The sequence below is a fragment of the Equus asinus genome, chromosome 16, assembly GCF_041296235.1.
Source record: "Equus asinus isolate D_3611 breed Donkey chromosome 16, EquAss-T2T_v2, whole genome shotgun sequence".
Taxonomy (NCBI): domain Eukaryota; kingdom Metazoa; phylum Chordata; class Mammalia; order Perissodactyla; family Equidae; genus Equus; species Equus asinus.
This window is the reverse complement of record NC_091805.1, coordinates 45,766,757-45,779,262: the sequence shown is the minus strand read 5'-3', so window position 1 is coordinate 45,779,262 and position 12,506 is coordinate 45,766,757.

The window sequence follows — 12,506 nt, the reverse complement described above, 5'->3', positions numbered from 1 at the left end:
CACTAACAATGTATAAGAATTCGCATTTCTCCACAACTTCCCCAACACATATTGTTGTCTTTTTTTTTTAAGTCACACTTTGGGGTGGGAATTGATATCTCATTGTGGTTTAGAGTTGCATTCTCCTAATGACTAACAATCTTGAACATCTTTTCAGGTGTTTATTGTTTCATCTGTATACATCCTCTACAGAAATGTCTGTTCAAACTCTATTTTCCATTGTTAAATTGAGTTGTCTGTTTATTGCTCAGCTGATAGGGTTCTTTATGTATTCTGTATACTAGACCTTCATCAGATATACGATTTGCAAATATTTCTCCCATTCTGTGTATTGTCTTTTCACCTCCTTGACAGTGTTCTTCAAAAAACAAAAGTTTTTAATTTTGATGAAGTCCAGTTTGTCTATTTATTCTTGGGTTGCTTGTGCATATTTAAGAAACCACTGCCTAATCAAAAGTCAGGAAGATTTACACCTACGTATTCCTCAAAGCATTGCTTTTTGAATAGAACTTTCCTGGGTTTTAGTGTGTGTGGGTGTAGATATCATTTAATTCTGTCTCCTATCCATTGACTGATATTTCTCTCAATTGATATTCATTGTCTGTTGTCCCCTCCTATGGAGCATCTAATGGTCTGTAACAGAGATTTGGGAGATGCTAACTATTCATATTCTGGCTTTGCAATACAGGTTCATGTTAACAAACAAGAAAAAGCTCAAATAAACAATCTTAAACTACACCTAAGAGAACTAGAAAAAGAAGTACAAACAAAGCCCAAACTCAGTAGAAGGAGGGAAATAATAAAAATTAGAGCAGAAATAAATGAAATTGAAACAAAAAAGACTGTAAAAATGATCAATGAAACAAGGAGCTGGTTCTTTGAGAAGATAAACAAAACTGACAAACCCTTAGCCAGACTCACTAAGAAAAAAAAGAGAGACGTCTCAAATAAAAAAATTAGAAATGAAAGAGGAGAAATTACAATAGATACCACTGAAATACAAAAGATTATAAGAGAATATTATGAAAAACTGTATGCCAACAAACTGGACAATCTAGAAGAAATGGATAAATTCTTAGACTCTTACAACTTCCCAAGACTGGATCAAGAAGAAATAGAGAATCTGAATAGACCAATCACACGTAAAGAGACTGAAATAGTTCACAAAAACCTCCCCAGAAATAAAAGTCCAGAACCAGATGGCTTCTCAGGAGAATTCTACCAAACATTCAAAGAAGATTAATTACCCATTCTTCTCAAACTATTGCAAAAAACTGAGGAAGATGGAAATATTCCTAACACATTCTATGAGGCCAACATCACCCTGATACCAAAGCCAGATAAGGACAACACAAAGAAGGAAAACTACAGGCCAATATCGCTGATGAACATAGATGCAAAAGTCCTGAACAAAATATTGGCACACCGAATACAGCAATACATTAAAAAGATTGTACACCATGATTAAGTGGGGTTCATACCACCACACAAGGATGGTTCAACATCTGCAAATCAATCAATGTGATTCACCAAACTAACACAATGAGGAACAAAAACCACATGATAATCTCCACAGATGCAGAGAAAGCATTTGACAAGATCCAACATCCATTCATGATAAAAACTCTCAATAAAATGGGTATAGAAAGAAAGTACGTCAACATGATAAAGGCCATATATGACAAACCCACAGCCAACATCATACTCGATGGGGAAAAACTGAAAGCCATGCCTCTGAGAACAGGTACAAGACAAGGGTGCCCACTTTCACCACTCTTATTCAAAATAGTTCTAGAGGTTTTGGCCAGAGCAATTAGGCAAGAAAAAGAAATAAAAGGAATCCAAATAGGCACCGAAGAAGTGAAACTCTTGTGCTTTGCAGATGACATGACTTTATACATCGAAAACCCTAAAAAATGCATCATAAAACTATTAGAAATAATCAACAACTATAGCAAAGTTGCGGGGCACAAAGTCAGCTTATGAAAATCAGTAGCATTTCTATACTCAAATAGCAAACTAACAGGACAAGAACTCAAGAATACAATTCCATTTACAATTGCAACAAAAAGAATAAAATATCTAGGAATAAATTTAACCAAGGAGGTGAAAGGCCTATACAAAGAAAACTATAAGACATTACTGAAATAAATCGATAATGATGTAAAGAAATGGAAAGATATTCCATGCACATGGATTGGAAGAATAAACATAGTTAAAATGTCCATACTACCTAAAGCAATCTACAGATTCAATGCAATCCCAATCAGAATCCCAATGACATTCTTCACAGAAATAGAACAAAGAATCTCAAAATTCATCTTGGGCAACAAAAGACCCAGAATAACCAAAGCAAGACTGAAAAACAAGAACAAAGCTGGTGGCATCGCAATCCCTGACTTCAAAATATATTACAAAGCTATAGTAATCAAAACAGCACAGTACTTGTACAAGAACAGACACACAGATCAATGCAACAGCACTGAAAGCTCAGAAATAAAACCACACATCTATGGACAGCTAATCTTTGACAAAGGAGCCAAGAACATACACTGGAGAAAGGAAACCCTCTTCAATCAATGGTGCTGGGAAAACTGGACAGCCACATGCAAAAGAATGAAAGTAGACCATTATGGACTCAAAATGGACCAAAGACTTGAAGATAAGACCTGAAACCATAAAACTTCTGGAAGAGAGTATAGGCAGTACACTCTTTGACATCAGACTTAAAAGGATCTTTTCGAATACCATGTCTACTCAGACAAGGGAAACAAAAGAAAAAATAAACAAATGGGACTTCATCAGACTAAAGAGCTTCTGGAAGGCAAAGGAAACCAAGATAAAAATGAAAAAACAACCCACCAATGGGGAGAAAATATTTGCAAATCATATATCCGATAAAGGGTTAATCTCCATAATGCAAAAAGAGCTCACACAAATGAACCACAAAAACACAAACAACAATCAAAAAGTGGGCAGAAGATATGAACAGACATTTTTCCAAAGAAGATATACAGATAGCCAATAGGCACATGAAAAGATGCTCAACATCACTAATCATCAGGGAAATGCAAATCAAAACTACACTTAGATACCATTTTACACCCATTAGAATGGCTATAATCACTAAGACAAAAAACAGCAAATGTTGGAAAGGTTGTGGAGAAAAGGGAACCCTCATCCACTGCTGGTGGGAATGCAAACTGGTGCCACCACTGTGGAAAACAGTATGGAGATATCTCAAAAAATTAGAAATACCACATGACCCAGCTATCTCACTACTGGGTATTTACCCAAAGAACATGAAATCAACAATTAAAAGAGACTTATGCACTCCCACGTTCATTGCAGCATTATTCACAACAGCCAAGACTTGGAAGCAACTCAAGTGCCCATCGACGGACGATTGGATAAAGAAGATGTGGTATATATATATATATACAATGGAATACTGCTCAGCCATAAAGAAAGATGAAATTGTCCAATTTGCAACAACATGGATGAACCTTGAGGGCATCATGTTAATCAAAATAAACCAGACAAAGAAAGACAAACATCATATGATTTCACTCATATGTGGAATATAAACAAACTTATGGACAAAGAGAATAAATTAGTGGTTACCAGAGGAAGAGGGGTGGCAGGTGGGCACAAGGGGTGAAGGGGCACACTTATATGGTTTATGGCAAACAATAATGTACAACTGAAATCTCATTAAGTTATAAGCTATTATGATCACAATTTAAAAAATTATTCTGGCTCTGATTCAGGTGAGAGTCCTGATCATGCAGTTGAGCTATTCTTAACCCCACCCAGTTTCAGAAATTGCTCAGGTCCTTTAGAGTTGAGCAATTGATTGTCCTTCTGAGGAACACTTGTCCAGAAGTCCAGGTTGTTCTGAGGCTTCTGAGAGGATTTCCTCAGTCCACTACAGACAGAAGACTGCAGGAGTTGGACATAGTCAAGATTTTCATCTCTGGTCTTAGATGGAAACTGGACCTGGTTCAGGCTTTTGGGAAGGTTGTTCAATACAAATTGATTCCTCTCCAATTCTTTTTACTATATACATGATTTCTTTCCAGAAATGGTGGAAGGATATTTATTTTAGAACATCTTGTCTGCTCTTTGCCTGTTGTTGTGTGTCTGTGATTTTCACACAGGTAAAGGAGAACTCAAAGTCAAAAATATTCTTAACAATTATAGTTCATGTGTTCCTGTCAGGTGATCATACTTAATCTGATGTACTATCTTATTGCTCAGATATTATCCTTTTCTTGATGAGAACCAAAAAACTCAGAAAGATTACAAAATTTCACAAGGTCAAAAGATCTAGTGAAGAGGAGAGTGGGCATTAGAATCCAGTTCTGTTTGGCCTTCAAATCCAACCTTGTACCATCATATTCAACTTTATGACAGTACTTTTTTACTTATTTATTTATTTTATTTATTTTTTATTAAGATTATGATAGTTTACAACCTTGTGAAATTTCAGTTGTACATTATTGTTAGTCATGTTGTGGGTACACCACTTCACCCTTTGTGCCCTTCCCCCACCCCCACCTTTCCCCTGGTAACCACCAATCAATTCTCCTTGTCTATTTGTTAACTTCCACCTATGAGTGGAGTCATATAGAGTTCATCTTTCTCTGCCTGGCTTATTTCGCTTAACATAATACCCTCAAGGTCCATCCATGTTGATGCGAATGGGACGGTTCTCTCCTTTTTTATGGCTGAGTAGTATTCCATTGTGTATATATACCATATCTTCTTTATCCAATCATCAGTTGCTGGGCACTTAGGTTGGTTCCATGTCTTGGCTACTGTAAATAATGCTGCGATGAACATAGGGGTGCAGGGGACTCTTGGAATTGCTGATTTTAGGTTCTTAGGATAGATACCCAGTAGTGGGATGGCTGGGTCATAGGGTATTTCTATTTTTAACTTTTTGAGAAATCTCCATACTGTTTTCCATAGTGGCTGCACCAGTTTGCATTCCCACCAAGAGTGTATGAGGGTTCCTTTTCTCCACAACCTCTCCAACATTTGTCACTCTTGGTTTTGGATATTTTTGCCAATCTAATGGGTGTAAGGTGATATCTTAGTGTAGGTTTGATTTGCATTTCCCTGATGATTAGCCATGATGAACATCTTTTCATGTGTCTATTGGCCATCCTTATATCTTCTTTGGAGAAATGTCTGTTCATGTCCTCTGCCCATTTTTTGATCAGGTTGTTTGATTTTTTGTTGTTGAGCTGTGTGAGTTCTTTATATATTATGGAGATTAACCCTTTGTCGGATAAGTAGCTTGTAAATATTTTTTTCCCAATTAGTGGGCTGTTTTTTTGTTTCAATCCTGTTTTCCCTTGCCTTGAAGAAGCTCTTTAGTCTTATGAAGTCCCATTTGTTTATTCTTTCTATTGTTTCCCTCATCTGAGGGGTTATGGTGTCTGAAAAGATTCTTTTGAAACTGATGTCAAAGAGTGTACTGCCTATATTCTCTTCCAGAAGACTTATTGTTTCAGACCTAATCTTTAGGTCTTTGATCCATTTTGAGTTTATTTTTGTGAATGGTGAAAAAGAATGGTCAATTTTCATTCTTTTACATGTGGCTGTCCAGTTTTCCCAGCACCATTTGTTGAAAAGACTTTCTTTTCTTCATTGTAGGCCCTCAGCTCCTTTGTTGAAGATTAGCTGTCCATAGATGTGTGGTTTTATTTCTGGGCTTTCAATTCTGTTCCATTGATCTGTGCACATGTTTTTGTACCAGTACCATGCTGTTTTGATTACTGTAGCTTTGTAGTATGTTTTGAAATCAGGGATTGTGATGCCTCCGGCTTTGTTTTTCTTACTCAGGATTGCTTTAGCAATTCGGGGTCTTTTGTTGCCCCATATGAATTTTAGGATTCTTTGTTCAATTTCTGTAAAGAATGTCATTGGGATTCTGATTGGGATAGCATTGAATCTGTAGATTGCTTTAGGTAGTATGGACATTTTAACTATGTTTATTCTTCCAATTCATGTGCATGGAATGTCTTTCCATCTCTTTATGGCGTCATCAATTTCTTTCAAGAAAGTCTTGTAGTTTTCATTGTATAGATCTTTCACTTACTTGGTTAAATTTATCCCAAGGTATTTTATTCTTTTTGTTGTGATTGTGAATGGGATCGAGTTCTTGAGTTCTTTTTCTGTCAGTTCATTGTTAGTGTATAGAAATGCTACTGATTTATGTATGTTGATTTTATACCCTGCAACTTTGCTGTAGCTGTTGGTTGTTTCTAATAGTTTTCCTATGGATTCTTTGGGGTTTTCTATATATAAGATCATGTCTGCAAACAGCGAGAGTTTTACTTCCTCATTGCCTATTTGGATTCCTTTTATTTCTTTTTCCTGCCGAATTGCTCTGGCCAACACCTCCAGTACTATGTTGAATAGGAGTGGTGAAAGTGGGCACCCTTGTCTTATTCCTGTTCTGAGAGGGATGGGTTTCAGTTTTTGTCCATTGAGTATGATGTTGGCTGTGGGTTTGTCATATATGGCCTTTATTATGTTGAGGTACTTTCCTTCTATACCCATTTTATTGAGGGTTTTTATCATAAATGAATGTTGGATCTTGTCGAATGCTTTCTCTGCATCTATTGAGATGATAATGTGGTTTTTATTCCTCATTTTGTTAACGTAGTGTATCACGTTGATTGACTTGCAGATGTTGAACCATCCCTGTGTCCCTGGTATAAATCCCACTTGATCATGGTGTATAATCTTTTTGACATATTGCTGTATTTGGTTTGCCAGAATTTTGTTGAGGATTTTTGCATCTATGTTCATCAGTGATATTGGCCTGTAGTTCTCCTTCTTTGTGTTGTCCTTGTCAGGTTTGGGGATCAGAGTAATGTTGGCTTCATAGAATGTGTTAGGGAGTGCTCCATCTTCCTCAATTTTCTGGAATAGTTTGAGAAGGATAGGTATTAAATCTTCTTTGAATGTTTGGTAGAATTCTCCAGAGAAGCCATCTGGTCCTGGACTCTTATTTTTGGGGAGGTTTTTGATTACTGTTTCTATTTCTTTACTTGTGATTGGTCTATTCAGATTCTCTATTTCTTCCTGATTCAGTTTGGGTAGGTTGTATGAGGTTAGGAATTTGTCCATTTCTTCTAGGTTGTTCAATTTGTTGGAATATAGTTTTTCATAGTATTCTCTTATGATCCCTTGTATTTCTTTGGTATCCGTTGTGATTTCTCCTCTCTCATTCCAAATTTTATTTATTTGAGAGTTCTCTCTTTTTTTCTTAGTGAGTCTGGCTAAGGGTTTGTCAATTTTGTTAATTTTTTCAAAGAACCAACTCTTTGTTTCATTGATCCTTTCTACTGTCTTTTTTGTTTCAATATTGTTTATTTCTGCTCTAATTTTTATTATTTCCCTCCTTCTACTGACTTTGAGCTTTGTTTGTTCTTCTTTTTCTAATTCTGTTAAGTGTTGTTTGAGGTTGCTTATGTGAGATTTTTCTTGTTTAGTGAGGTGAGCCTGTATTGCAATGAATTTCCCTCTTAGGACTGCTTTTGCTGTGTCCCAAATGAGTTGGTATGGTGTGTTTTCATTTTCATTTGTCTCCAGATTATATTTGATTTCTTCTTTAATTTCTTCAGTAATCCATTGTTTGTTCAGTAGCATGTTGTTTAGTCTCCACATTTTTGCACCTTTCCCTGCTTTATTCTTGTGGTTGATTTCTAGTTTCATAGCATTATGATCAGAAAAGATGCTTGATATTATTTCAACTCTCGTGTATTTATTGATGCTTGCTTTGTTTCCCAAGATATGGTCTATCCTTGAGAATGTTCCATGCGCACTTGAGAAGAATGTGTAACCTGCTGTTTTTGGATGAAGTGTTCTATATATATCTATTAAGTCCATCTGGTCTAATTTTTCATTTAATTCTATAATTTCCTTGTTGATTTTCTGTCTGGATGATCTATCCATTGGTGTTATATGACAGTACTTTTGCTAGAATAAGTTCAAAATTTGCTGTTCTAAGATGGTTTTCCCAAGGCAGCAGTGTGTCATTTTAATATTACTTTGAACTTTTAAATTTCACTTTTTTCCTTAAATCATACTTTTTATGGTTTGTTCTGTTCCATTGCTTTGTGTTTCTTCTCAAGGGATTTCTATTATTTGTATGTTGAATGTTTGTTACATATCTTCTGTCATTTGTCACTTCTTTTAGTTTTTGTCATCTTTCTCTCTTTTTTTATGTCAGCAGTTCTTTATTCAAGTTTAATTTGCACAGAGCAAAATGCACAAAACCTTAGAGTACAGTTCAATGAATTTTATGCACTGTGGAATACCACCCAGATCAAGATATAGAGCATTTTCCATCATTGCCAAAAGTTCTGTGTGCCCCTTGCCAGTCAATACCAATCCTCCAAATAATGACTGTATTCTGAATTTTCTCACTATGGGTTAATTTTGCTTATTCTTGTGCTTCATAAAAATGGAATCATAATGTGTGTTCTCTTTTCTTTGACTTCTTTTATTTAACATTTTGTTTTGAGATTCAGTGCCAGGTGGTTGTATACATCAGTCAAATGTTTGTTTTGTTGGTTGGTTTTTTTTTTTGCCAAGTACTATTCTATTGTATTTTTATAGCACAAATTGATTATCCATTCTTCTGATGATGGATAGGTTTATTTTTTGGCTATTATGTATAAAGTAACTGTGAATATTTTTGAACAATTCTTCTTGTAGAGTTGTGCACTCATTTCTCCTGGGTACATATATGGCTAAGGGTGGAATTGCTTGGTGAAAAGGTAGAACTGTCACAGAGTTTTGCAAAGCGGTTGTTATCATTTTACTTTTCTATAAAACTGTAGTCCATTTCCAACTGCTCTACATTCCCACACTGAGTATTCTCAGTCTTTTTAATTTTAGCCATTCTGCTAGGTATGTAATGATATCCCATTTTGGTTTTCATAAGGTTATTGGTCATTTGGATATTTTCCTTTGGGAAGGGTCCTTTCAAATCTTTCTGCTCATTAATATACTAGGGTTTTTTTTTCATTTTCTTTGTGATTTATAGGAGTTCATCTATTTTGGATGAGTGCATTGTCAGATATACGTATTGCTAATAATTATTCCTGGTCTACAGATGGCCTTTTCATTTTTTAAACAATGTCTTATGGTAAGCAGAAGCTTTTATTTTTTATGAGGTACAATTTAATTGACATTTTATTATGGTGAGTGAAAATATTTCCTATTTTTCTCTTACAAGCTTTATAATTTTACCTTTCACATCTCCAATTAATCTCTATATATGATAGAAAGTGGTTCTTAATATTACCTTTTTTAAAAAAGCAAATTATTTTTGTTCTAGCATCTTTTACTGAAGAGTCTTTCATTTACCCAGTGAAGAATATTGGTGTATTTATTTTTAAAAATAGTCAAATAACTGTACAAATGTGGGTATATTTTTGAATCTTTCTTCTTTCACTTTGATATATTTATGTTGACTTACACAATACTATAGTTTTTTAAATTACTGTAGCATTAAAGTGAGTTTTGAAATGAGTACAGTAAGTTCTCTATCTTAATGCTTCTTCAAGAGTATCTTGTTTTTTGTAAGTTTATTGATTCTCATATATATTTTAAAATTAGCTTGTCAATTTCTCCAGAAATGCAAATGCAATATTAATCAGAATAATGTTGATTTGACATCCTAACAAAACTGAGTCTTACAATCAATGAACTTGATATATACTATATTTCTCTATTTACTTAGTCTTTAATTTCTTTCAGCAATAGTTTTAAGGGGTCTCGCTTCTGCTTCATTATATATATTCCCAGCATTTAATGACTTTAGATGATAATCTCTATTGTGTCTTATTGAACTTCATTTTCTACCTGCTAATTGCTAGTATGGACAAATACAATAGATTATGAAATCAACTTTATTGAGGTATAATTTAGGTTAGGTAGACTGCATCATTTCAACATGTACAATTAAGTGCATTTTGACAGATGTATACACTAATGAAACTGCTGCTACAATCAGGATGCAGGGCATTTCCATTACCCCAAAAGTTTCTTGTGAGTGCAATAAAGTGCATACAATTAAGATGTACAATTTAATAAGTCTGTTGATATATATGCATCCATAATCAAGATAGTGAATATATCTGTCATCCCCAAAAGTTTCCTGGTGTCCCTAGTAATTCCTCTCTCACATTCCCAACCCAGGAAATCACTCACTGGCTTTCCGTCACAAAAGATTGATTTGCATTTTTTAAGGTTTGATATAAATACAATCATGTACTATGCACATTATTTTGTTTTGACTTTTTTTACTCAGAATAATTATTTGGAGATTTGCCCGTGTTGTTGTGTACATCACGGGATCACTCTGTTAAGCTGAGTAGTATTCCATGAGGTGGATACATCACGATTTGTTTTATTCCATCACCTGTTGATAGATTTGGATGGCTTTTCAGCATTAAAAATAAAGCTTCTGTCAAGAGATTTGTATGAATATATCCTTCCTTTCCATTTGGGTGGAATGGTGGTATCATATGGTAGGTAAAGTTCTAATATTTTTAAAACTTTCAAACAGTTTTCTAAAGTAGTTGTATAATTTCACATTCCCCTCAGCAGCGAATGAGAATTCTAGTTCCTACATATCCTTTTCTATGCTTGGAGTGGAGATTCTTTTCATTGTAGCCATTTTAATTGGTATATAGTGGTTTACATTTGCATTTTCCTAATGACTAACGATGTATAGAGCATCTTCTCATGTATTTACGTGCCTTCAATATAAATTCTTTGCTGAAATATCTTTACAAATCTTTTAGCTATTTTTGAAATGGGTTGTTTGCCTTCTGATTATGGAGTTTTGTGAGTTCTTTAAATGTTCTAGATAGAAGCCCTTTCTCCAATACCAATATTTTCTCCCTAAGTGTGACTTGCCTTTTCATTCTCTTGCCAATGTCTTTTGAAGAGCAAAAGTTTTTAATATTCATGAAATCCAAATTATCAATTCGTTCTTTTATTAATTGTGGTTTTGGTGTCATATCTAAGAAATCACTGTCTAACTCAAGTTTACAAAGATTTTTCTACTATGTTTTCTTCTAGAAGTTTTAAAGTTTTAAGTGTTACATTGAGGTTTATAATCTACTTTAGGTTAATTTTTTATATGGTGTGAGGTATGGATCCAATTTTATGTATTTGTTTATTTTCATAGCATATGGATATGTCATATCCATATTCATTTGTTGAAAAGATTATCCTTCACCACTTCTGGAAAGATTATAATTCTTAGAATGCTTTGCCTTTCACGTTTGTCAAAAATTTGTTCACCATATAGGTATTAGCTTACTTTCAAACTCTATATTCTATTTCATTGATCTATTTATCTGTTATATGCCAATACCAATCTGTTTTGATTACTATAACTTCACAATAGATCTTCAATTCAGGTAGAGGTAGCCCTCAAACTTTGTTCTTCATTTCACAGGTGTTTTGGTTATGCTAGGTCATTTGTAATTTCATTTTAAGTTTAGAATCAACTGGTCTCTTTCTACCAAAGATACTTGCTGAGACTTTGAGAGGGATTGCATTGAATCTGTAGATCAAATTGGGAGAAATTGACATCTGAACAATACAAGTCTCCTGACCCTTGAACAAAAAGTTTCTCTCCATTTTCTAGGTATTCATTAATTTGTCTGTGAAATATTTTGTAATTTCGAGTCAGATTTACCCCTAAATATTTCACGTTTGATGCTATTGTAAGTCGTATCAGTTTTTATATTTTAATTAGGCATTGCAATCACATAAAACACAATTAATTTTTGTATATTGATCTTGTATCCTCCTACAGATAAATGCTTTTTGGATTCAAGCTAGATCTGGCATTGACCATATCTTCAGGGACTTGTGCATTTGCCTGGTGAGAAAAATCTTATTCCATTCATTGGGAGTTTTCTCACCAGCCCCAGGAAGAGGAATAACTCAGCCCATGTCAAGTCCCGTGTCTGGGCAGAGATCGTAGAAGGGCTCTTGTGGACCAATGCGTGTGAAATGTTTTGTATGTTCATTAATAAACTTTCCTTAAGAGTAACCATTCAGCTAGTGAAGCTGCCAATTTATCCTTGCATTTAGCTGTAATACCACAGTTGCGAGATTTAGGAGCCAATGTTCTCCCTTATTTTTAAATTTAGTCTTCAATAATCTTTTCCAGCATTATGTTCTGCCAGAAGCTTTCAAACGATATGCAATGATATATCCATCAAATATCATGAGTTTGTGCCTAGTTTTGATTAGTCTTATTGCTGATGTAATCTATTATAAAATGACACTAAGAGCATTAACATAATTAATAGTGGCAGGCTGAGGGGGTTTGGTTGTGTGACACTCAGTAGCTTTGGAGACAGTGGCTCCTACTCCATATGTGAAGAAGGTGTCCACTCTCATAAGTGTGTAAGCATTGGGGTCCTGATTCTGCAACAGAATCTGTAGTCCCTTGT